Source organism: Peromyscus maniculatus, chromosome 5 (assembly GCF_049852395.1).
Source record: "Peromyscus maniculatus bairdii isolate BWxNUB_F1_BW_parent chromosome 5, HU_Pman_BW_mat_3.1, whole genome shotgun sequence".
Taxonomy (NCBI): domain Eukaryota; kingdom Metazoa; phylum Chordata; class Mammalia; order Rodentia; family Cricetidae; genus Peromyscus; species Peromyscus maniculatus.
This window is the reverse complement of record NC_134856.1, coordinates 119,896,632-119,922,200: the sequence shown is the minus strand read 5'-3', so window position 1 is coordinate 119,922,200 and position 25,569 is coordinate 119,896,632. Positions and strand designations below refer to the sequence as shown.

Sequence of the window (25,569 nt, the reverse complement as noted above, 5' to 3'; positions counted from 1 at the left end):
TTGGTGTTGTCTCTACATGGAAGTACTCCAACATTATGACTAAAACATCTCAGGTAACAGGAAGGATGCTTGCTACTTAGCCTTTCACATTTCAGCTTTCATTTCTTCTTTCTTTTCATTATTAAGAAATAACTCTAGATAATTCTCATTTTTTCTATTATAATCACTCACCATACTTTAATAAACAACCCATTGGAACAAATGACTCCACTACCATATATTACAAAATTAATAACTTTTATCAAAAACAATTAAATAATTGTTAAGAAATTAAACTTTTCATTATGTTAGAATCACCTAGAAATTCAATATTAAATATTGAAATAAAGCAAAATTATTCCTCTCTTTTATATTAAAAAGTGTTAAATTTAATTACTTCATGTGCCCTCTAGACTTGTTTTACACCATATATAACCAAAAAATGAAATGCATACTTTTCAACAATATTTCACAGGATATAAGCACTGAATGTAACCAGTCATGGGTCATAAAACCTAAAAGCCAAGTTGGATACAATCCTGAAAACTCCATTTGGATGCAAATTCATCTGGATTAATTACCTAATTTAATACTGGAAGTGTTCGCCAAAGCTATACCTGGAGGGAAATTGTTGGAGGGAGTGAAGTCTGGACAGAAATTTGCAAGAAAAACACTTAAAGTTGTAGAGTGTTATTTAAAAACATTCTACTTTATACCTACCCTTCACCACCCCCAGTGTCTCAGATGGGTCTTTTTAAGCCCTAGACATGCAATTCAACTCCTACAAGCATCACGCGGACAAAATGGCCACAAATAAGGACACCTAGGATGCAGTGAGACCCTAAGTGTTGGCCAAGTTGAGGCGATGGCTAGAGAGGTAGACACAGCAGTGTGGGGATCCCAAGGAGGACCTGGCTTCTTTCCTGCCTTATCATCAAGTACCGGGTTGTATCTCTATGTGCCTTCTCCAAATTCCATTTCTATACCATCATTTTGTGCTGTCAGGGGTGAAGTTTCCTAATGTGTTCTCCAGCAGCTGTCTTGGGCTCAGGGATGTCTGATTCCACTTGTTACCTACTTGCTGTGATATTATCTATGATCAGTTGACATTGAGTCCTGGGAAGGTAGAGAGAGAAAAGTTAGAATTCAGAATAAATGTTCTTAAACAGACAAAAGCTAGGTATTTTGTGCATCCAAAAAAGATGGATGCACAGCTCAGGGAGAGGGAGGGCTCTTGCCTGGTATACAGAGGGAGTTTCCACCTTCAGCACTGCAGAAAAACAGAACACGAGACAAGACTTAATTAACAAGGTCCCCATTTGATGAGATTTCTGATTCGCTGGGCTTTGTGGGTCTTATTTTCTTTGTAATATTCCTTTATTGTGTTTTACTTACTGTTTTATGAATTTGTAAGGCTAAAAAACATTTGTAAAAGAATAGGTTTCATAGATTCAATCTACAAAGAAATATCAACACTTATTCTAATAGAGACACAGACAACTGTATTTGAGAAACCATTCCTTGCTCCTGAATTTCATCATTTTGTCTTTGAGTAGAAGTTGCTTGTCTTTCTTCCTGCTTGACTTCATTGTAGGAAAAAACTATGTGAGGATTATGAAGGATTTTCAATAATACACTAATTGCAATGGCCAAGGCTAGTCACTTTGAAGACACCACATAAAGTGCACACCCCAGACACAGTCTAATTCAGAACCTCCTGCAGCTGTACAAGCCACCGAGAAATTCTTCAAAAAGAAGAAATGTATTGTTACTGTCTCTGTCTTTGTCTGTATTAGTTGCTGTTCTTGTTGCCAGGATCAAAACCTGACTTTCATTCTGGCTTACCATTTGAGGACCACCGCATCATGGCAGGGAAGCTTGCCACAAGAGGGGAAGACAGGGGCACAGGATCGGAGGCCAGCAGGTCACACCTCATCAGTAGCCCAGAGGCAGAGTCCACAGCAAGAGGGGCAGGGTCATAAAACCTCAAGGCCTTCCCCCAGGAACTTACCTCTTCCAGTGAGGCTTCACTTCCTAAAGGTTCTGGAGCCTTCCTCAAGAGTGCTATCAGCTGGGGATGGTGTGCCCAAATATGTGATTCCACTGGGGGCAGGGGGTGGCATTTCACGTTCAACCACAACATCATCAAATTGTTTTATCATGGAAGGCTGATTAGCAGGGCTGCCACCTAGGAATCTCAAGCTAGGAATCCCAGGGTCCTTTGCGTTTTGCTGTCTGACAAAGTCTTCCTTTGTTTCTGTCACGTTGAGTAAACTGAAGCATTGTTCAAAACGTGCTGAGTCGTACGCATACTTTAACTTGACTAATTCAAAGGACTGAATATTTCATGCAGATGAAAACTGAAATGTGAGTAACCCTTATCGTTAGTATAAAGTGTTTTTCTATTCTTTCTGTATGGTGGTGTTTTGACTTGTCATTAATATTTAGAGTTAGCACACTAAATCCACATGATGAGTTTTGTTATGGTGTTTTCCTACGTATATGCCTTTAATACTTGGTTCTTATTCACCCTGCTGTCCAGTGTCCTCCTTTCCCACAACCCTTTTTAGTACATCTCGTTTTTCCTCCTCCCAGATAGTCCCCCCTCCACTAAGAATCAGGAACTTTATGTAGGTGAAAACCAAGACAAGGGGTTCCTTAACTGACTCACACATGGCCACTCAAGACATTTCTTTTTTGACCAAAAGACTCATAGAGAAACTCCAGTACTATGTATTTGAAATCATTTTCTTTTTCCTCTCTCAAAATGTGAACTTTTATTTTAAAAAAAAAGAAAGAAATAGTTGATTCTTCTAATCCTTTAGATATAAATTGTCAAGTGTATCTACCAACTATTTAATACCACAACATAAATCACCAATAAAATACCTTAAAACCATTGTGTTGTGAGACACATGCCTTTTTTAAAACATATTTTTGGAACATATTTCATATTACATCAATGCAGCAATGAATATAATAATTAAAATTTGATATTACATATGCATATTCTGATGGATGAGAATTCTCAGTAGTGTTTCAGTATAGAATATGGAATTGTTTTTAAATGCCTTTAAGTGCCTCGTAGTTATGTCATAAAGGGTTCATGCCTTCCACCATGGAAACTGGCTATTCAGAATGAGCTCAGATTCATGTAGGAAATGTAAAATTGTAGCTTACAAAAACAGTTTTGTAAGTACATGCTGGGCCCCAAGAATAAAAGGAAAACATAGATATTAGGATTTTCAGTAGGATGAAATTAACATAAATAGCCTAGGACCCAAGAAAAGTTACTGTCTGTTATACATGAGGACATCATTTATATCATTTCCAAGATGTGTGTTCTTTTACTCACTTAACAAGAACCTATGATGTCAAGTCATGTAGTCAAATAGGTAGGCAGTCCCTGTTCCTGAGAAAGTCGAGTCCTTGTAAAGAAGACACATGACACAGTAAACACTTGCATGGTTGAGTACCCATCACAACAATGGTGTGTTCTACAAGAGGAGGTAAGGGGGACTGAGGCTAAAGGGTGAGAGTGAGCATAAGAATGATATCAGACCTATCCTGGGAATCCCAGGATATCTCCTTGGAGACTTGATATTAGAGATGTAGACTAGCAGAAGAGGAAGGGGAAGGGTATTCAAGACAGAATTGTTGGTCCTTATAGAAGAGCTGCCTGAATGGATGAGAGTGCAGATGTTTTGCTCTTACAGGATGGTAACATAAGTGAGAACTTGATCACTAGGGACCATTTGGAATGGACCCAAGACCCTCACATGGTATGTAATTCCTTTGCCACCAGCTATAAGCCAGGCCTAAAGGTCCAGTTTTAAAGAGTGGATTAAAAACACAGCCCTGACCAAACATCCAGCTAAATGGTCTTGTAATTGTTCAGAGAAAACTGAGGTTGGCGGTGTCAGAGTTGGAGTAGGAGTCTGTGAGAAGAGCTCTCTACAGCCCTTTGGGAAAACGTTGAGTGTTCCAAGGTTTTATGCCCTCTAGCAGCTGTCTTTGACATCTCAGTCTTTGTACCTCAAGCTTATGTCCTCTCCAATGTCATCATTGTGCTCACATGTCTTGTCCACTCACGAGGTCAGCAAATTTACTCAAGAGGGTGGGACATGCTCTACATTTAAATCTTCCCTTCTCTAGTAGTTTTTTATATAAAGTTATTTTAATACAACATTTTGTTTGTTCCTTGATAATTTCATGTATATACAATATATTTTAATCATATTTCTCCCAAACTCCTCTCAGATCCCACCCACGTGGCATGTGGCATGTCCCCTTCCCAACTTGTTTTTAGTTCATTATCTACTTTCAGGCAGCATTCAGTGAAGACATATTGGTCTCCATTTCATTTCAAACTCTACTGTCTCAATATCTTCAATTAATTAAACACCAAAATATTTCCACTGGAAAAATGCTTATGGAAATGCCATCAAGTCCCTATGCATTATTAGGAGAAAGGAAGTCCCCAGTTGAAGGAAGCATAGGCTGTGACCTTTTACATGGTATGAAGAGTCTTTTCACTCTTAGTACGCAGAGAAAATGTGAGTCTCAATCCACTTGTGCTTAAAATTTAGAAAACTTTTGTAATTCTCTCACTGAAAAGACCCAGGAAATATTCCAATTCCTAATCACCTAGAATATGATTTTCTTTTTTTCCTTTGAAAAATTGTTTTCTATTTACTTCTCAGGGGGTTAGTGAGAAGACTGCATTTTTGCTTTGTTTTATTTCTCAGTTTGCTGTCAGTTAACAAGCTGGTTTAAATTCAGGGTTCTGGTGCAGTGATAGGAAGTAGGATCAGTAATACCATAGGAAGCTGGTAACTAAGCATACATGACAATGACAGACTTTTCTGGATACAGAAGTTCTTCATTATAGAAGTTTTCACCAGAAAAACAAGCAATATGCCTTTCTGGAAGTCCACTTTAGTTTAGCTCGATATGTCATAGTTGTAGGGAGAAATCACACTAGAATACTTTACTGCCTGGTTTGTGAATTAAACAGGTATGAATGCTTACTAGATAGTGTGCCCATCTCTAATTGCTAGATAGCATTTCAAAAGTTATGAACTACCACCGGACCTATTTGGAATTGTCAATGCAGGACATTTTCTCTTATTTGCTTATCTAAAAATAGAAAGACCATGGAAAAGTTGATGCTGGATTTATATCTCCAAAGGAAATATTCACTGTTGACTGCTGGAATAGTATGGAAATTACCATATGGGAATCATCAAAAGATGATTCTTGTTTAAATTTTTCAAATGATTGATAACTAGCTCCCTCTTCAAAGGTTTATTTGTCCTTTTTATTTTTAGAATTTTTTTATTTTAGAATCTATTTTCAGGTAGGAAGTGATTACACCTATAATTTGGTTTCCAGTGTCATTTCTTTTGTATATAAAATCCCAATATTTTCACATACCAGAATTTTAGTAAGACTTACATGAGATAATAGCACTTAGGGGCTTTTAAGCACATGGTCTGCCATTCTTTTCTGTGGAGCCTAGGAACTCAATTTACATTTGTTTCCCATCCATACTCTGTTAGTTAATTGGCTGATGAAATTAGAGTTCTGTGAGGGACTATTAATAAAGAATAAAGGAAGGAGAATCCAGTAACTTCCTCTATATTTCAGTGTTTACTCTTAGAATTAATTTTGATTGTCAGATTGGTTGAATTAAGAAATGCCTATGAAATCAGTAAAGTACACCTCTGGGTGTGTCCATGCTGGTGATCCCCAAACAAGTACATCTTCTGACCTAGGTTTACTCCACTGGTGACCCAAAGTTGGACAGAGTATCGAGAAGGAGTGGAGCTGTGGAAGGTAAGGTCTGGTTCGAGTCAACAGATCGCTAGGAACATGTTCTTGGGGCTGTATCTTGATGGTCCCCTTCCTGTCACCGCCTGCTGTACTTCCTGTCTGCCCAGTGTAAACCACAGTACCCTGCCATGCCTTCCTCAGCAGAACACACTGGAGGGGTGAGCTAAAAGAAACAAGCCCTCCTTTTAAGTGGCTTTCTTGCATATTTTGCAACATAAAAATCTGGCTAAAACACTCGAGAGCAGAGGTTCTCAACCTTCCTAGTGCTGCGACCCTTTAATACAGTTCCTCATGTGGTAGTGACCCCCAGCTACAAAATTATTTTCGTTGCCACTTCATCACTGTAATTTTGCTACTGTAATGAATCGTAATGTAAATGTCTGATCTCTCCAGTGTTCATAGGTGACTCCTGCAGAAGGGTCGTTGGACCCAAGGGGTCGCAACCCACAGGCTGAGAACCACTGCTCGACACAGCTGTGCATGCCCTGGTTTCTGCTGACACAGTTTTCACACCTTAGCAACCTACCAAGACCCATTCTGAGCTCTAATTCTGACCAGCTTCACCCTCAGCCACCTAGCTTGGCTGTGCATGGCTGATATTTGAAGTGAAATTATGCAAATATGAGTGTATAACTTTAATGAAGTTTATAATACTAAAGGAATTCTAATTTTTATGCAAATTTCTCCCATTTTGTCAAATTTCTAAATCGTAGAGGGAAAAATCTTTTGAATATTTTAAAAGGATAGGAACAGAAGGAGAAAATAATCAAAGATCCTGTCAAGAAATCCACTGTGTTTATTCTTTTTTCTGAGCTAAACAAGATGTCTGAGGCCACTTTACCATATCTGTATGTAAGCTCACCTGGTTGCAATAATTGATGGTGCAGTGTGTGCCTCATTATGACAGGCTTCATCTACTTGGTCCTCAAGCAGCTTCCAGGCACACAATCCCTCAAGTTCCTTAGTATTTCCATAGTGATGAGATGCCCTGGACCAAGCAGGGCGTTCTTCAGTGACAGGGTCCTAAACGGCTTGGCCAAGAGTTGAAAAGATAAAGAAGACAGAAAGCTGTGGTTGGGAGGTAGAACCACATCTCATGCCAAGCAAGCGTATAAAAAAGTGCAGCAGTACAGCATCTGATATTCCATTTTTAGGGAAGAAATGAATGAAAGTCAGCAGAAACCAGCATACGGTGGGCTGAAGTCAGCAGGAAGCTAACGAAACAATGTTGCACAAAGGGAACACATATCTCACCAACACTACAGACTAAGCCTACAGCAACCTTGGGACTGATAACCACAGCCCTTTAGGGGCAAGAATTGAGTTTTCAGGATCTGAAGCCTCAGCTCCCCCAAGGCCCTGGCCCCAGGCCATTTTCAGCTCTGCCAAGAATATTCCTGGCCTAAGGGAAAGCCTTGATCATCCCAGCCCTCAATAAGGAGGATATCTTTCCTATGCTAATGAGATGACTATTGGTTGGTGGTTCTTCAATAACCACAGAAGAGGGACCAGTCACCAGAAAGACCAAGGCAGAACTAAAGAGACTGAACTTTCAGTCCCATTTTAAAACCACCGGGGAGGAGACACAGTCACCAATAGCCAGTGACTTGGTATTACGCATGTGTGTTGAAGCTTCCATTAAGGACCCAAATGGACTGTGTGCCAGGTGTTTCCAGATCACTGAACACACAGGAGCTTCCTAGAGGATGGAGCTACTAATTAGGGCATAGGAACTCTGTGGTTCTGTGTCCCCATGTCCTTCTTATCTGACCTTTTGTCTGAATTCTTCCTACACCCTTCATAATAAACTAGACGGAGAACAGTTATCCTGGTTCTGTTAGCTAAGCTAGCAAATTAACAGGCCTGAGGCTGTAAGAGCATAAACTATTCTCAAGAGGGGACAATGGGAATTCCAGTTTATAGGAGCGTGGGCCACAGACTTGGGATTTGGCAGTCTTGGAAGACAATGCCCTTAATCTATGGAATAGAATGTAGATACTGCATAGTGTGAGAATAGTTTGGAAAAGGTTCAACTGGAGAATTTCTTCATTGTTGTGGTTGGAAATTCTCCGCACCCCAAATAATGTCACAATGTGCTGGCTGTGTGAGTGCTCAGAAAAAAAAAAAAACATAGTTTCTGAGCAATCTATACAAGAATGAGTAAAAGGAACAGTCACAAACACGGGGTCTCTTGTTCCAAAGAGTAGCCACATCAGGATTTCATCACGATTTGCTTATAATAAATTTAAAATAATAAATTTAAAATGCAGAAACTCGATATTTCAGAAGGGATGTAAGTGGTTTATTTCCCATAATACTTTTAACTAATGGAAAAGATAATGTAGGTAGCATTATATTTTAATTAGTATAATTTAGTTTTTCATATATTTTTATCAAGACAAAATTCCATGTTTAAGCAAATTTTACAAACACACATATAGATATAAACACATGTAAACAGCAGAAGAAAAATTAGGGACCACACTTGGTTAGAAAATTTTTTCTATTAATATTATTTGATTGTTAAAGGGGAGAGTGGGTCAATTATAATCCATGCAACTGCTTTTACTATTTTATTGGCACAATGGTGAAGGAAAGCAAAGAGAACAGAAGACTAGATTGTGTCTAGACCAAGAACAGATCTGTGTGTATGTGTGTGTGTGTGTGTGTGTGTGTGTGTGTGTGTGTGTGTGTGTGTCTGTGTGTGTGTGTGTGTTGATATGATTTCTTCTCCTATTTATGAATGTGCAGACTAGGAGTAGGATTTATATGACAGACATATTTTATTTTATTCATACAGCCATCTTTATAAAGCATCTGCATAATAATTTTGCATTATCAACACATGTGAGATTTATGGTTTGTCCCTGTCCATGCTGGTACTGAGCATTGCTGAGAATCTTTTAATGAATTCTAGGTTTTCCAGTAGGTGTTTATTATAGTGGTAGTTCTCTAGTAGGTGTGTCATGGTGTGTTATAGTAGTAGTTCTCTAGTAGGTGAGTCATGGTGTATTATAGTGGTAGATTTGTAATTTGTGGGTATCTTTCCTCTTTCTTTTTACTCTTAGATGGGGTATCAGTATGCAGCCAAGCCTGGCCTCCAACATATGATCTTCCTGTCTCCATCTGGCAAATGCTGGTGACTGGCACATTTTTAGTTAAAAAAAAAAAAAAAGTCTTTGCATTTGTTTAGTTGCAATCCATACCTCTAAGGCTAGTCTTGAAGAAACAACAAAACACAAAACAATGTATATACAATATACAGGTTTAAATGCCTGTGTGGTGTGTGTGTGTGTGTGTGTGTGTGTGTGTGTGTGTGTGTGTGTGTGTAATTGCTCTACTTTGCTTTCTGTTGCTGTGATTTTAAAAAACAAAAGCTGACCAAGAGCAAGTTTGAGAGAAAATGGTTTATTTCAGCTTATAGTCTACAGTTTACCATCAAGAGAAGCCAAGGCAGGGACTTAGGGCAGGAGCTTGATACAGAAACCCCAGAGAAAAGCTGCTTATGGCTTACTTTCCTGGCTTGATCAGTTCCCTCCCTCCCTTCCTTCCTTCCTTCCTTCCTTCCTTCCTTCCTTCCTTCCTTCCTTCCTTCCTTCCTTCCTTCCTCCCTCCCTCCCTCCCTCCCTCCCTCCCTCCCTCCCTCCCTTCCTTCCTTTCTTTGTTTTGTTTTTTCTTATTAAACAACTGTCTCACTATGCAAAGGGCCTGGTCAGGTCCCATGCAGGCTCCACAGCTGTTGGTCTAAAGTTCAGGAGTTCCCACTAGCTTGATTCGGTTGTCTCTGTAGGTTTCCCCATCATGATCTTGATGCCTCTTGCTCACAGAATCTCTCTATCCTCTCTTTGACTGGATTCCTGGAGCTTGGGCTGGTGCTTGGCTGTAGATCTCTGCATCTGCTTTCATCAGTTACTGGATGAAGGCTCTATGATGACAGTTAGGGTATTCACCAATCTGACTACCAGGGCAAACTAGCTCAGGCACCCTCTCTACTCTTGCTAGTAGTCTAACTTCCGGAGTTATCACTATTCCTGACCTCAAACTCTATGGAACTATAATAATAAAAACAGCTTAGTATTGGCATAAAAACTGACATATGGACTTATGGAATCAAATTGAAGACCCTAACATTAATCCGCATACCTATAAACACCTGATTTTTTGACAAAGAAGCCAAAACTGTACAATGGGGAAAAAAAGCATCTTCAACAAATGGTACTGGCATAATTGAATATCAACATGTAGATGATTGCAAATAGATCCATATCTATTTCCATGCACAAAACTCAAGTCCAAGTGGATCAAAGACCTCAACATAAATCCAGTTACACTGAACCTGATAGAAGAGAAAGTAGAAAGGAACCTTGAATGCATTGGCACAAGAGACCACTTCCTAAATATAACACCAGCAGTACAGACACTAAGATCGACAATTAATAAATGGGACCTCCTGAAAATTAGAAGCTTCTATAAGGCAAAGGACATGGTCAATAAGACAAAATGACAGCTTACAGAATGGGAAAAGATCTTCACCAAGCCCACATATGACAGAGGGCTGATCTTCAGAATATTTAAGGAACTCAAGAAACTAGACATCAAAATACCAAACAATCCAATTTAAAAATAGGCTACAAAGCTAAACAGAGAATTTTCAACAGAAGAATCTCAAATGGCCAAAAGACGTCTAAGAAATTGCTTAATATCCTTGTTCATCAAGGAAATGCAAATCAAAATAGCTCTGAGATACCATCTTACACCTGTCAGAATGGCTAAAATCAAAAACACTGATAATAGCTTATGTTGGAGAGGATGTGGAGCAAAGGGAACACTCCTCCACTGTTGGTAGGAGTGCAAACTTGTGCAGCCACTTTAGAAATCAGTATGGCAGTTTCTCAGAAACCAGTGATACCACTCTTGGGCATATATCTAAGGAATGCTAAATCACACCACAAGGATACCTGCTCACCTATGTTCATAGTAGCATTATTCATAACATTATTAGGAAACAACCTAAATGCCCCTCAACCAAAGAATGGATAAAGAAAATGTGTTACATATACACAATGGAATACTACTCAGCAGTAAAAAACAATGACATGAAATTTACAGGCAAATGGATGGAACTAGAAAATATCATCCTGAGTGAGGTGACCCAGACTCAGAAGGACAAAAAGGTATGTACTCACTCATAAGTGGATACTAGATATAAAGCAAAGGATAATCAGACTACAACCTACAGCTCCAGAGAAGCTAGCTAACAAGGAGGACTCTCAAAGACTACTTGAATAAAGACTTGAGATAAACCCTGCCTGAACTTTGGCATTAAACACAGACTGGATAACGAAGGATATAGTTACCTTTCCTAGAATTTGACAATTAACCTAAAATTTTTTTTATCAGGGTAAAGATACCTTCGCCCATACCCAGCAGGAGGCAATTTTAAGAATACGACGCCCACATTCCCAAAGAGGTGGTGTGGGGCGGGTGGTTTTTTGTTTTTTTGTTTTTTGGTGTTTTTTTTTTTTTTTTGGTCTTTTAATGGGTTTTGGGTCTGGGACCATTTTCATTGATTAGGGGGGTTGGTTACAAGTTGTTGTCAAGGGTTAGGAAAAGGGCTAAGCAAAGGAGATTAGATTATTAGATTTAAGGTTCTTGTTTTTTAAAAAAAAGAAAGAAAAGAAAAGAAAAAGACAATTACTAGTTTTAAATACTTTACATTGGATTGGATTTTTTATATTGTATACAAAATATATATATTGAAATTGATATTGTTAGAAAATGCTATATGTATATTTCTAACTGCATTTATCGTTCATTTAACAATGTAATATAATTTCTGATTCTTGAATGTTATTATTACCAACTATTAGGATATAAAGAAAGGAAAGCTAGTAATTAGACATTATAATAGAACATGTAGTCATATTAGGTATGTTTTCAAGATTGAGCAGACATATTTTAGATAGACAGGTCATCTTCAAACCCTTCAGAGATCTACAGAATATAGCATTTAAAATGTTTTAATGACTTAGAAAATTTTTCTTTTTTGTTACGACTATGAGACATGTCAGCTCCTGGCAGTACCAATCTACTTCAGAGAAAATATGGGCATTGAAAAAACTGCAATTGGAGTTAACTTTCATTGTGGCAAAAGTTAGCCACTGGACAACAAAGTATCCTCGAATCAACTGCTGATAAACAGGACAGACAGGACACGAAACAAAGGACTACTGATTCTTGCCAAAACAAGTGTGGTTATAGCTTTATCAAAAGGCATCTTCTGAGGCCAGACAATATGGCACCATCCCTGAAGTGGCCTTTGCAATCTGGAAAAGGTACAGTGCCCTTTTCTTTGAAGGCAGCTGAAGAGGCAGTGGGCCAGTGGCTTCTGATGTGCAATGGAACCACAGCTGAAACAGTTATTCTTGAAGAGTAACTAAGCTCACACCTCTCAATAGTAGACTGGCATTTAATAGAAGGATATGGAGAAGAACAGGATGCTGAGATGAAGCCACACACACACATAGCCAAGAAGAATGGACAGCTGAATTCAAAAAACATCAACAATTTCCAGAATTTAAAATCCTGAATCATGACAGGACACTAGTGGAATTCAGGTGTTTCTGGTACATGGACTGCTCTCACCAATGTGAGTTTGAACTGTTGACCTTGTGTACATCCTACTTCACAAATGAGTCTGTCAGATACGCTAAGCTTATAGGCTGAATATGATGCCCCAACCCTTCGGAGAAACCTCAGGTGACTCCAGGCAGCTGGCTATTTCTGTCAACTCACAATTTTTTGGAAGTTGCTTGCATGTACTTCCTGTTTTTATTTTTGTTAGGTAATATTATTTCCTTCTTGGGTCTCTGAGGGAGTTGAAGATTAGTTAGTTATAGTTGAAGATTAATTAGGATAGAAAGTGAATCAGATACATTTTGGACTTACCAAAATAGGATAGATAATGGAATTATTTTCTCTGAATTTGTCAAATACAAATGGACTAGACATTGTTTAGGTATTTATTACTTATATATATTGTATATAGTTATTGTACTTTTGTATATAGTTTTTCTTATGTTAGTTATAACCTTTTTCCTTTTTTCTTTTTATTAAAATAGAAAAGGGGAAATATGGTAGTATGTTATTTGTACTAAAATGTTATTTGTTTGTTAATAAATAAAGTTGCCCGGGGGTCAGAGCTATTAGCAAGCCATAGGAAAGCCGGGCGGTGGTGGTACACGCCTTTAATCCCAGCACTTGGTAGGCAGAGCTAGGTAGATCTCTGTGTGTTTAAGGATACAGCCAGCATTGGATACACATGCCTTTAATCTCAATACCAACCATAGAAGACCTGGAGGTCTGTACAGACAGGCAGTGACGAGGCAGTCATGTGATTGGGTTTACAACCAATGAGAAGGCAGAACTGAAAGACTTGAACACAGAAAGTAGCTCTCTTATGGAGAGGTAGGACCTCCGCAGGAGGAAGGTTAAGGTTTTAGCTCTTAGCTCTGACCTCTTGGCTTTCTTCTTCGCATTGGTTCTGTTTCTTATTTAATAAGATGGTTGGTTACATCTACAGAGGACCCTAAGAGGGACACATGTATTGCCCTGGGAAGGGGAAATAGATGAGATATCCTGAGTAAATGGGGGGTGAGGGGAGACAATAGAGGATGGGGATGGGGCATGAGAACATAAGGGAAGAGAATGTTCTTGCCAACATCTGTCTCATCTCTGAGTCTAATTCTGTTCATTACTTTGTCTGTTGACTCTGATATTTATTTTTCTTCCCTGGTCTTCTGTTTACCTTTAAACTTCTCCTTGAACAGTTACATATTATGAATGATCATCATTCTACTTCTATGGGAAATTGGATAAACCCAGCCAAGAGCTTAGCTGTATTTGAGGGTTTTGACAATACTATGGTTCTGTTCTTTACACCATGAATACTAGATTCTGCTGGTGGTAGCCGGCCATTGCCTTGGTTTAGGGCAGATTTTGGAATGTAAGAGGTTTCCTTAGTATTTGTTCCCCTTCATTGTTTACTCATCTGTAGCTAGAGTTTTCCTGCCTTGCCTACAGTCAGGACAAATCTCTGTCACCCACCAGTCCCACAGCTGCTCAGACCCAACCAAGTAAACACAGAGACTTACATTGCTTACAAACTGTATGGCCATGGCAGGCTTCTTGCTAACTGTTCTTATATCTTAAATTAATCCATTTCCATAAATCTGTATCTTGCCACATGGCTTGTGGCTTACCGGCATCTTCACATGCTGCTTGTCATGGCGGCAGCTGGCAGTGACTCCCTCTGCCTTCCTGTTTTCTCAATTCTCCTCTCTGTTAGTCCCACCTATACTTCCTGCCTGGCCACTGACCAATCAGTGTTTTATTTATTAACCAATCAGAGCAATTTGACATACAGACCATCCCACAGCACTCATACTTCCACACAAATGTCACATAGTTCTTCTTCTTCCACTCTCTGACAAGCTGCTCGTAGTAGATCTGCTGTTTGGCACTCAGTGCCTTCATTGGAAAGAGAATTGTCTGGATGCCAGATTAAGGAAGGATGTAAGTTCCTTTTGATAAGGAAACTGAACTGTAGTGGTGTCTGTGATTAGCCTAAGGCAAGCGCATCTCCTATTCCCCATAGAATTTCTATAGATACAGAAATTGGTATATAATTCTGGACCGAGAGGAGTTTTTGATCATGCCCTTTCTCTGCAGAAGAGTCGAGTGTTGTGTGCATTTATACAGTCTCTGTTCTCACTACATCTGTTCTGGCTGCTGCCCCAGAATAATTCCTTACCGCACAGGCTCTTGTAGCTTAACTGGGTTTCCCCTGGTGTAATGATGGAAATGGTCTTTTTAACCACAAACGTTTGAATCTATTCTCCTTTTTATGCACCTTTTAGTCTCTTCACTATCTTCTTCTAATTCCTAAAATAAATATTCTAAATCTCTTTGTCTCTGTCTTTCTCTGTGTGTCTATGTGTCTGTCTGTCTCTCTCTGTCTGTCTCTGTCTCTGTCTCTGTCTCTCTCTCTCACACACACACACACAAGCACACACACACACACACACACACACACACACACATACACACACACAGACACACAGAGGCATTTAACTTCTAAATGTTCAAATGTTTGGATCAGGTGTATATTTTAGAAATCCAAATGCTTTGTCAAGGATATTTATTTTAGCTTGAAGAATCCTTTCTTGTGATTATTTCTGGAGAATCTTCTGCAGCTGCAAGATTAATCCACATGCTCTCTTTTCTTATTACACCTTCCCCTTGCCCCCTTCCTGCTTGATTCTCGCAAAGGGTTACTAGTTTGAGGGTGCCCTCTCCTGTTAGTTTTAAAAAATATAAATTTTGTTTTGCTTTGTTTCGAGACAGGGTTTCTCTGCGTAGTTTTGGTGCCTGTCGTGGATCTCACTCTGTAGACCAGGCTGGCCTCGAACTCACAGAGATCCGCCTGGCTCTGCCTCCCAAGTGCTGGGATTAAAGGCGTGTTGCCAACTCTGCCCGGCTTAAAAAATAGAAATATTTTAATGGAAATTTACAGGGGGGGTAAGGTATTCTTGGTATCCCCCACCCCCGCTTCCTTTTCCACAGAACCCTTAGTCCTCTCCTCTTCCTTCTGCTACCACACCTCCCAGGAGCGCTGTTATTCCTGTATTTATCTGACCTCCTGCAAGGGCAATGCTTCACACTGGTACCATTTCTGTCCCATTCAAGGCTTCTCCCTGTAGACAATGCAGTGAAATACCAAATCCCAACTCTATGTTAAAAAATTGTATACTTATTCTTTAACTTTTTCTTCTAAAAGTGATGTTTTTGCTTCATGCAAGTGCCTCTGTCCATGTTCTCCAGAATTTGTCCATCATATGTTTGGACACTATAGTGATTTTTAATACAATAATTCTAAAAGTATAATTAGGTATGAGTAATTTAATTACACTCCTGGTTTACTGTACACTATTGGTTGGGGGTTTTCTGGAGGAAAATAAAATCAGGCCTCTACTAGTCAAATTATGTATTCATAAAATGAAAGCTGTGCTTAATGGCTCAGGCTTCATCCCGGTTTCTCAGAAAGCTGAGACAGGAGGACCACAATCTCCAGTCTCAACCAGGTAACCGAGTGAACTAATGTTTCCAAATAAAAGATACAAAAATGGGCTTGGAGAGGTAGAGCTGGAGAAACAGCCCAGCCATTAAGAAACATGTATTGTCGTTCCAAAGAAACTGTGTTCAGTCCCCAGCAACCAGGTCACGTGGCTTATGTCCACCTGTAACTCCAGCTCCAGGGGATCTGACACCTTCTTCTAGTTCCTGTGGGCAATGGAAGTCATGGCCACACACCCACACTTACACCCACGCACATCCACATAATTAAAAATAATAGAATAAATCATTCTTAAAAGGCTGAGGATACAGCTCAATAGCAGGGCACTTGCCTGGCAAGCATGAAGCTTTTCCTTCATTCTCCAGTGCTTCCATTCATTAATATTAATTCAGTGTCATACAGCATTAAAACAGAGTGCACGTGTAATAAAAATAATGATATGAATGGACCTCAAATCCTTACATTGAATTAAAAATGGATAAATGAGAAGAACAAAATACAAGATCTCAACTTGTGTAAAATGTTTACAACTAAAACAACTTCATTGTGATATAAATAAGATCGTGTTGTGATATAAATAAGATTTTGTCCAGAAAAAATAGAAGGGGGAGTTTGCAATAAATAAATACATAGAACTTAAGTAACACAATGGTGAAAATATTCTGTCTTCATCTGGGAAGAATCATGCGGTTGAACACATTTCTTGAAACATTTTAACTCTACATTTATAATATATGTGCTTTCTTGTCTGTAGATTTTATCCCACTAATTAGATATTTTTTCATAAAACTCAGTATGTTGGTTCAATAACCGATCATGTAATATTAGGTAGCTCATAAAATAGAAGATAGGTCAGAAAGATATAATATATATATATATAATATTTTAAATGTAAATAGATTTAGAAAATAGAAAAATAGTAGCCAATATAGATTTAGTAAAAACTTCCAGAGGAACAAAATAAGAAATAGAAGAGAGGCAGTAGTCAAAGAAATATGGGGAAATTTTCTAGGACCAAAGGAAGAAATAAAATTTTATATGGAAAAATGAAACAGAAATTTGAGCAAGCTAATTTACTTTCTTTAGGAGGGGTCTCAAAATATAGTGAAATGTTAAGTCTCACAAACTGAGAGAAATATGAAACACTGGATGGATGCCTGTAAGAAAAAGATGGATGGGGAGTAATGGCTTCATCAGTAAACATGGATGCCAGAGGACCTGGGGAAATGTCGACATGCCATCTTCTACCTACAAAATTGTTGCTAAAAAACAAGTAGAAATAGAAAGCAAAATAAATGAAGATGAAATGAAGAAAAAAATGAGTTTCTTACCGATAGTTTATACAAATTTACAAATGGCTTGATTTATTAAGAAAGAAGGAAAACATCAAAAATTAGTAAAACTGGAAGTTGATATTTTAGCCCAGCCTTACAGATAGCATCTCCCTGTACCAAGTTCACACTCTTCTAGTCAATCCAGCACTGGGATGCTTGCTTCAGACTGGTTTCTGAAGAACCTGGGCTGGGACCCAGAACTGATTAAAAAGGAGAAAATAGGCTGAACCCAAATATTTATCTTGCTGTTTCCTGACTGCGCACTCGATGTTCCCAGCTTCCTCCTGCCGCTGCTGCCATAACTGGAGTTACTCTCATTGCCGCACCCTCCCCACCAGGATGGCCTGTGCCCTGAAACTGTAATCCAAAACCGACTTTTCCTTACACTGATTTGATTGGGTCTTCATCACAGCTATGAGAAAAGTAACTAAGACCCTGGGCCTTCCTGTTGGCCTGGTGGACATGTGCCAACCATCATTCTATGGTGTGAAAGACAAGGGTCTAGAATGTCAATACTTGTGTCTCCCTACTTCACTCTATTTCCCTCTCAGCAGATACAAGCAGTCTGTAACGATTCACCACAGGAAAAAAAAAAACAGGAAACAATATTGCACGTATTTCTGTCGCCATCAAGTTTGCTTATAAAATAACGCATTTTGCTTTTAACAAAGGATAAACTCACATATTATCATTCTGTGTTGAATTTTTAATAAAAATCTAGCATATGTACATATATATATGAGGTGATAAATGGTATCAGACATGGCACTTTTCACTATAATAGCTTATAATGCATCTTTAATGAGGATGCCAAAGACAACAGAAGTAAAATGTATGCAAATTGAGATCAGCCAATTTTTTTTGGATAATTTTTGGCCTACCTCTTGACATATCCTTCAACCCGAACATTTGTCCAAAGTAAATGAATTAACACACACAAAAAAAAAGAAAAGAAAATAGAATGGAAATAACAAAGACAGTTTTCAATATGTTGGGCTAACATTCATTAATAATCTGTCATTGAGGCCAGACATGATGGCAATGAGCACTAGTAATGTCAGCCCTGGGGATACTGAGGCAGAGGCCAGCCTGGGCTATGTACAGCAAAATCCATCACAAAGAAAACAAACGAATAACTGTGGTTCACCCAACAGAAATTAAATCCATGAGTGTGGTTTTAAAACAAAATATATCTCATTTCAAATAGAAACATTTGGATATGCAGCCAGATTTTCTTAAAAGAGGAAGAAAATATATTCTGATCCCAAATTCAACATCCTGTCTATCTTCTTCTTTTAGTTTCCTTTCTAAGAATAAAGTTTGTGTTGTTAAAAAAAATTACATCATCTTCTTTAGATAGTGCTGACATGCACTGAGAATTTTAAGCATGTTTGTTTATACATACTCCTTCCTCGGCCATCAATTTTTTTCATATAGTCTTTGAAAAATAGAAGGATTTACATAATGGTACGATGGGCCACTTGTGTGGCATAAATACATATATCGCTAAGCAAACATTTTATACACATAAAATACATACATAACACTAAGTCTTGCTTATACAAGCTAAAGTAAGGATAGTGCCTTCTGGCTTAGCTCAGAAATGTAATTTCTGTAATGAATCATTTTTTTCCTTATATCCTTTCAAGTTGAGATCTAGACAACAAGATGAAATTTTCACACACACACACACACACACACACACACACACACACACACACACACACACACAATGCATGCACTACAAAAACGAAGGAATAACCACCCCATCAGAAACTAAATGAACCCCAAACCAATGAATGCTAAATAGTCAAACATCATAATCAGGGAAGTGATATTTTATTTCAGCTGGTCCATTTTCAACATTCATCAGAGCAAGAGAAGGAAGCCTCCATTAGTGGTTTTATGGATGGTAACCGGAGCTGCTTTAACACTGAGAAGCCTCCCTGGGTACAGTAATGTCATTACTCCCAGTAGCTGTGGTTCTAAAGGCTCACTGAGTCTCTTCTACTCATCACGCTGGCGAGATTAATATCTAAACAACAACAAAAAAATTCTGCCTACTGTTAATTTAGGATTGAACATTTTAGTCAATGGAGGAGGAAAAGGCAGGGTACAAAATAGTACAGATATTTATGAAGGATGATAGAAGCCTATGTCCTAATAAGGAAGTTCTCTTCATAAACATCTCTCCTTACAGAAGGAAAATGCTGCGGTGTGATGTTATTTTACCTGACTTTTCTTAATTCATTATCCCAGGCATTATCTGCCACAAGCAACAGAAAGAATTAGTTGAGAGTAGTCCAAAAGAAAAAAATCCATGAGAATATTATTTTCGTTTCTCTTCTATCCTTTAAGCTTTCAGGATTTGGCTATGATTAGAAGCAAGCTCTGTGTTCATAGTAAATTATCTTTCCGTATCACCACTCTTTAGGTGATAAATATGCTGGTTTCAACTTCCTACAACAGTTGTGCAGTTCATTTTATGCACTAGAAATTATTTCAATAAGAATGTAATTTTCACCGCACGTATATGAGGCAGAAATCTCAAGTATCCAACACGTGTTCATTAAATTATACAGACATTCTATTCTAAGCAAAAACCATCAAACAGACATTTTCTGGGGGAAATTAAGAAAACCTTAAAAAAAAAAAAACACTAAACTTCATCACTCCTTGAAAATTCTTAGAAATAAGAAAAATATAAATATCTCTTTCCACATGAAATAAAATTACTTAGAAGGTCCTAGAAAAAGACTGTTCATGTGTAAGTTAGAGCCTGAATTGTGCATTTTTTTACTTGTAGGTTCAGTTATAACGCTAAATACTGATTGTAGCATAAGTTATGGATCTTATCCTGCTCTGTGCACCGCTTTTAATAAACTATGGAAAATTGCCAATATTTCTGATCTTGATATATCTTTCCATCATCTCACATTTGGATATGGCCTTGCTTGCCCTCTTTATATGATTTTGTCATAAAAAAAAATAAAGCCCAGGGTGCTTATTAGCTTATTATACTAAACTCTCACCCAAAAAAAAGGCACTCTTCAAATCTTACTTTTACTTTTGGACTCCATTAAAAGACTTGTAAAGCATGCAGGCATTGGCTTTGAAAAGAGGTAATTGTGATATTAAATTTTATTGAGATTTCTCAGGTCCTGATTTGTGTACAGCCCTGTGCTCCAAGTTCCCACGAAGCAGTAAAACGTTTAAAATACTGTCTGTGCAAATGCAAAATTTATGAATTCACACATCTCTGGTTGATTTATGTGAAATAATAATGCACTATTTAATGCTTAAACATGGCTAGGAGCAATGCTAGCCTATCAAGATGTACAATGGAATAATAGATTTATAAGACGGATAACCTTCCTGCCTACAGAAGCTTGTTTAAGGTGTTGTACAGATATATTAAACTATATGTAATTTTACACTAACTTAATGCTGTAGGCCCCTACTGCAAGCAATAAAAGATTACAGCCCTGGCATTTGCAATAATAAAATGATCTGGCTATTCAACATAAGGTAACTGAGGACTAAAAAGAGATAAGGAACTTGCTTCAAACTTTTGTCCCTTTTCATACATGGCACTTTGCAAAATATTTCTTTTTCCTTTATGTGGCCAACATAAATCCAGGGCCAAGTGCTTGCCTACCATCGCACAGCAGAGGCAAAGGGCTCTGTGAGGATGGTGATCAGATGGGTGGGGAGGACTCCAGGCACATCTACCTGGCTCCTGATTTGTTCAGAAAACTGACTGAAGATGTCTTCATGAATATGGCAGACAATTATAGTGGGAGACTCTCTGGCAGCTTATTCTTGTTTTTTAGCAATTTAAATATATATTTAAAATATTTTGATATTTATTCATTTATTATTTATGCATGCATGCATGCGCGTGCGTGCCTGCGTGCGCGCGTGCGTGTGTGTGTGTGTGTGTGTGTGTGTGTGTGTGTGTGTGTGGTGGCAGTCAGTGCACATGTGCCATGGTGCTCCTAGCAAGGCCAGAACACAACTTATAGCAATAGGTTCTCTCCCTCCACCATGTGACTGCTGGGGATCGAACTCAGGTTGTCAAGCTGAGCAGCAAGCGCCTCTACACACCAATCCATCTTGTTGGCCCATAAGTATATTTTAATTACAGGAAAAAAAACCCACAAAACTGATTTTTTTTTATTTTTGGATCATTGTATAATGAGCATTGCAATGCAATTAAGCAAGTCTTGATGTTCAGATGTGTTAAAAGATACATAAAAATTAAAGTTTAATTATTCCTAGCATGTAACACATGATTTTCTCTCAATGTTTAATCTTCTTCCACATAATGTGTTTTAATAAAGGACAAAATATTCACCTGAAATATATAAGTCAGGTAATAAACACATTTAAATATTTGCATTCATATTGCAATTTTGACTAAATTTAACACATGCATTCCTTTGTCTCTATGCTATAAAGAGGAATTCAGCATGATCTTCATAATTCAAGTATTATTTGATGAGAAAATATTTGTTATTAATGCAGAATTTTAGCCCAAACTTTTTCAAAGGAATTGTAGTTTTGTAAAATGTGGTGATACATTGTTTGTAATCTAAAAAATAAAGCTTGCCTGAAGATCAGAGGACAGAGCCAGCCACAGAGTCAGTACACACCTTTAATCCTTGTACTCGGGAGGCAGAGGCAGAGACTGTCTGGAGTTCTGTGAGTTCAAGCCCATCCTGGCTACACGAGATTAATCCAGTCTAAAAGAGAAACAGAGCTAGGCAATGGTGGCACACACCTCTAATTCCAGCACCTAGGATCTCATGCCTTTAATCCCAGCACTAGGAAGATTGAGACAGGAAGTGATATGGCTGAGAGGAGAAAGGAATATAAGGCAGGAGGAGACAGGAGCTCTCTTTCTCTTTCAGACTGAGGAGTTGGTGAGGTAAGAGGTGGTGGCTGTGGCTTGCTCTGCTCTGCTCTTCCAGCTTTCACCCTGATATCTGGCTCCGGGTTTTTTATTAAGACCGATTAGGACTCATGCAACAGTAAAATAACATTCTGATGTACCACAGTTCACAGTGATAACTGTTTGTTAAGGGCAATGGTTCTCAACTTTCCTAATACTTTGACTCTTTAATACAGTTCCTCACGTTGTGGTGACCCCCAACCATGAAATTATTTTGTTGCTCCTATATAACTGTAATTTTGCTACTGTTATGAATCGTAATGTAGATATCTGATATACAGGATATATGATATGTGACCCCTATGGGAATCATGACCCACAAGCTGAGAACCAGTGGCCAAGAGCTATAAAAAGATGGAATGGACCCCAGCACAAAGGAAAGAAAATGTGCTCCATTTTCAGTGTGTACTTCAGAAGCTCCAGCTGCCATCCATGAAAAACTGAACGACATTTTCAAAATGATCAGGAAAAACTTTTTCACTAATCATCCAAGAACATCATTGTATGTCTGTGTCCACACTTCCCAGGCATGACAGGAATGTCACGTGTATGGATTTCCAATCAGCTGTGTTTGCCTGGAAATTACCTACTGGCGTGTTCACCATCAACTCAGCCCCCTTTCTAAAGAGCTAAATTTCAACAGCTATTATTAATGGGGTTTTAGCAACGTCTGTTCACCGTTTACAGCGGGAACACATAGAACTAAGGTATGTCGAGAGGCTTGCACGTCCTGTTGTGTGGGCCAATCACTGTTGGATGATTTTCAACACTGCCCTGAGGCTAGGGACCCTCCCTTAACAACCAGAGACCCTGTAACCAGTTGCAACTTGCCAAAATATGTGGTCATTCTGACTTTGGAAAAGACTTGACTTGCATCCGTTGCAACCAATTCCCTGCGAGCACCATCTGCTGACTTTCCCAGAGCCGTACCCTGTGACAAGCTCCATCGCCAATGGGCCACTGCTGTAACATCACGATGAGCGGACAGAGACCGCCGTGTTTGCCGAGCTGTGGTTATCAAAGGGACACAAACGCAGGCTTGAACTAGAATCCGTGTGAAGTTTGGATTGTAAGAGTGGACTGACCGCCTCTTTGAGTAGCATCCCTGCAAACACCACTGCCTCCTCTGCGTTCGTTGCTACGCAGTAGTTTGCTTCTCCGTTTATTGTTTGGCTCCTCCCTGCTAACATAAGCTTCAGCTGAAAATGTTGCTCAGCACGTGTGAGGTCCTGGGTTCAAATCCTAACACCTCAAAAAGTAATAAAAATACAAAATAAGAAAGGCGAGCCCCGCTGTGGGCACAAGAGTCACCTGTGTCCTTGTGCCTGAGGCCACACTTGGCACCTGACAGCGTTCACTTAGGAAGTGTTCACTGGTCCGACACTTTCCTTCTTCTACTAACTCTGCAGACTTGACCGAGTCCTGGAATTGGTCTGGATTTCCTTCTCTAGGGTCATGAAATCAGACTGAGTAGTAGCTCAAGTTAAAAGGTTTTGATTTGAGTAAAGTGTTTCAATTCCATATGGTAGACCTTTACCTTTAAATTATAGGGTGTTCTTATGAAATCATTTTGATGATGTTGATTTTTCAAACTTGGCTGGTTATGGTTGTCCTGTGGATGAGAGATGCACAAATGCTGGATTTTTCCATTTGAACGGTTTGCACTTGTCTTCAGTTGCTTTGGTTTTGAAACCTGAGTGGCTGTGTTAGCTGGCAGTTTTCTGTTTCCCAAGTCCAGCTTACACCACCTTTCCCCGGCACCCTGCCCTATGATCCTGAAGTTTGGACCCTCTAAGGGGCTCGCCTGAGCCTACTGGTGCAATTCCAAGCACTGCCAGTAGAGGGAGATAGACAGACATTGGAGGAGAAGCCCGGAGGCCTCCTCCATTGTTCGCACACTGTGTTTTCCCGCCTCTCTTCTGTAATGTCAGCCAGGAGGGAATGCGCTAGGTACTAAATTACCCGCCAAGTTTCAGCAGCAGCCCTCCAGGCAGCATCACAGCATGCTAAGCTGGTGCCAGAGCCATCATCCCAGACAGGCTGGTAGGCAGCCCAGTGTCTCCCCAGAGGTGCCTGTGTGCTTGTCCGTTTTCCAGTACTTTCCTCTGGCACCCCAGCAAGAGGTTTCTTGCTTGTCAGTCAGCTGCACCTCAATAATCTTCCCCAGCCAGCGAGCAGCAGCCTCCCATTCTCTTGATCATGAAGAAGGGACTCTGCTGGGTCCATCTTCCTTGGGCACCTGCCCGAGCCACAGAGGAAGCCCTGGACTCCCTGCTCTCGCACTCTTAACTGTTCTATTAACCGCTTATCACTGAGCCATGACTTACTAGTTTATAATTCCTGTATGTTAGTGGGGTGTGTTTGATGTTTGATTGTTTGTTTGTTTGTTTGTTTGTTCGTTTGTTTGTTTTCAGACAATCTGGCTGTCTATAGCCCATGGTGGTATGGAATGCTTAATGTGATCCAAGTCTCCTGTTCTCACCCGTCCTGCCTCATCCTCCTGAGGTCAGAGATGACAGGAGTGTGCCAGCACACCCAGCTTTAACATTATACATTGTTTTGTTCAATACATGGCTAACTATAATTCTTTCGTTTGCTTCCTCTTTTGTTTTGTTGTTGTTGTTTGTTGTTCATTTTTGCAATGCTGAGGCCTTCTGCATGCCAGGAACTGTGATCCCAGCCATATTCTGTGCATACATATCTTTATTTTGAGTCAAGGTTGGTCATGATCTAACCGGGTCTGAACAGATCTTGTGATCCTCCTGCCTCAGCATCTCAAGGAGCTGAGATGACAGGCCTGGACTACAAGGCACATCACGGGTTTTGTTTTCAATTTACTTGTTCAGATCATCTTGTGATTTCTATTTTCTGAATGACATAGTGATTCTTTTAATAGATAAAAATATATGTGCAAATTTACCCTACATTAAGTTAATGCTTATGTTTATAGTTTGCAGATTGGAAATTCATAGATTTTTCTTTAGACGTTTTATCACTTTAAAAGCCAAGGAAACCCTAAAATCTAAAGGCATATTAGAAAATTTATGCTAGAGGATGAACAGCACAGCCTTTACATGGAATCACTCCTGTATGAACCATCAGAGCCACCATATCTAAAGACAGCAGCGTGGGCAGGATTAGGCTCCGGTGCATTCCACTTGGAATACAGCTTTTCTGTAATCCCGTGCATCTTCAGGACATCACATGCTCAATGCAAAATGTGCAATAAGCCATCATACTGCAATGATATATTTACTCCTTTTAATCACACACTGTTCTTATATATCCCCTCCCTTAACACTCAAAACCCAGATATACTGAGACTCCTCCAT

General features: G+C 39.1%; 1 long non-coding RNA gene across 1 annotated transcript; it reads left to right on the top strand.

Annotated features, from left to right (window-relative positions):
- The first annotated feature begins 3,089 nt into the window (after positions 1-3,089).
- On the top strand, positions 3,090-24,821 carry LOC143273472 (uncharacterized). The gene is made up of 2 exons (XR_013051587.1): positions 3,090-3,488; positions 24,652-24,821. It is a non-coding gene; the product is annotated as an uncharacterized LOC143273472 (long non-coding RNA).
- Positions 24,822-25,569: the final 748 nt, after the last annotated feature.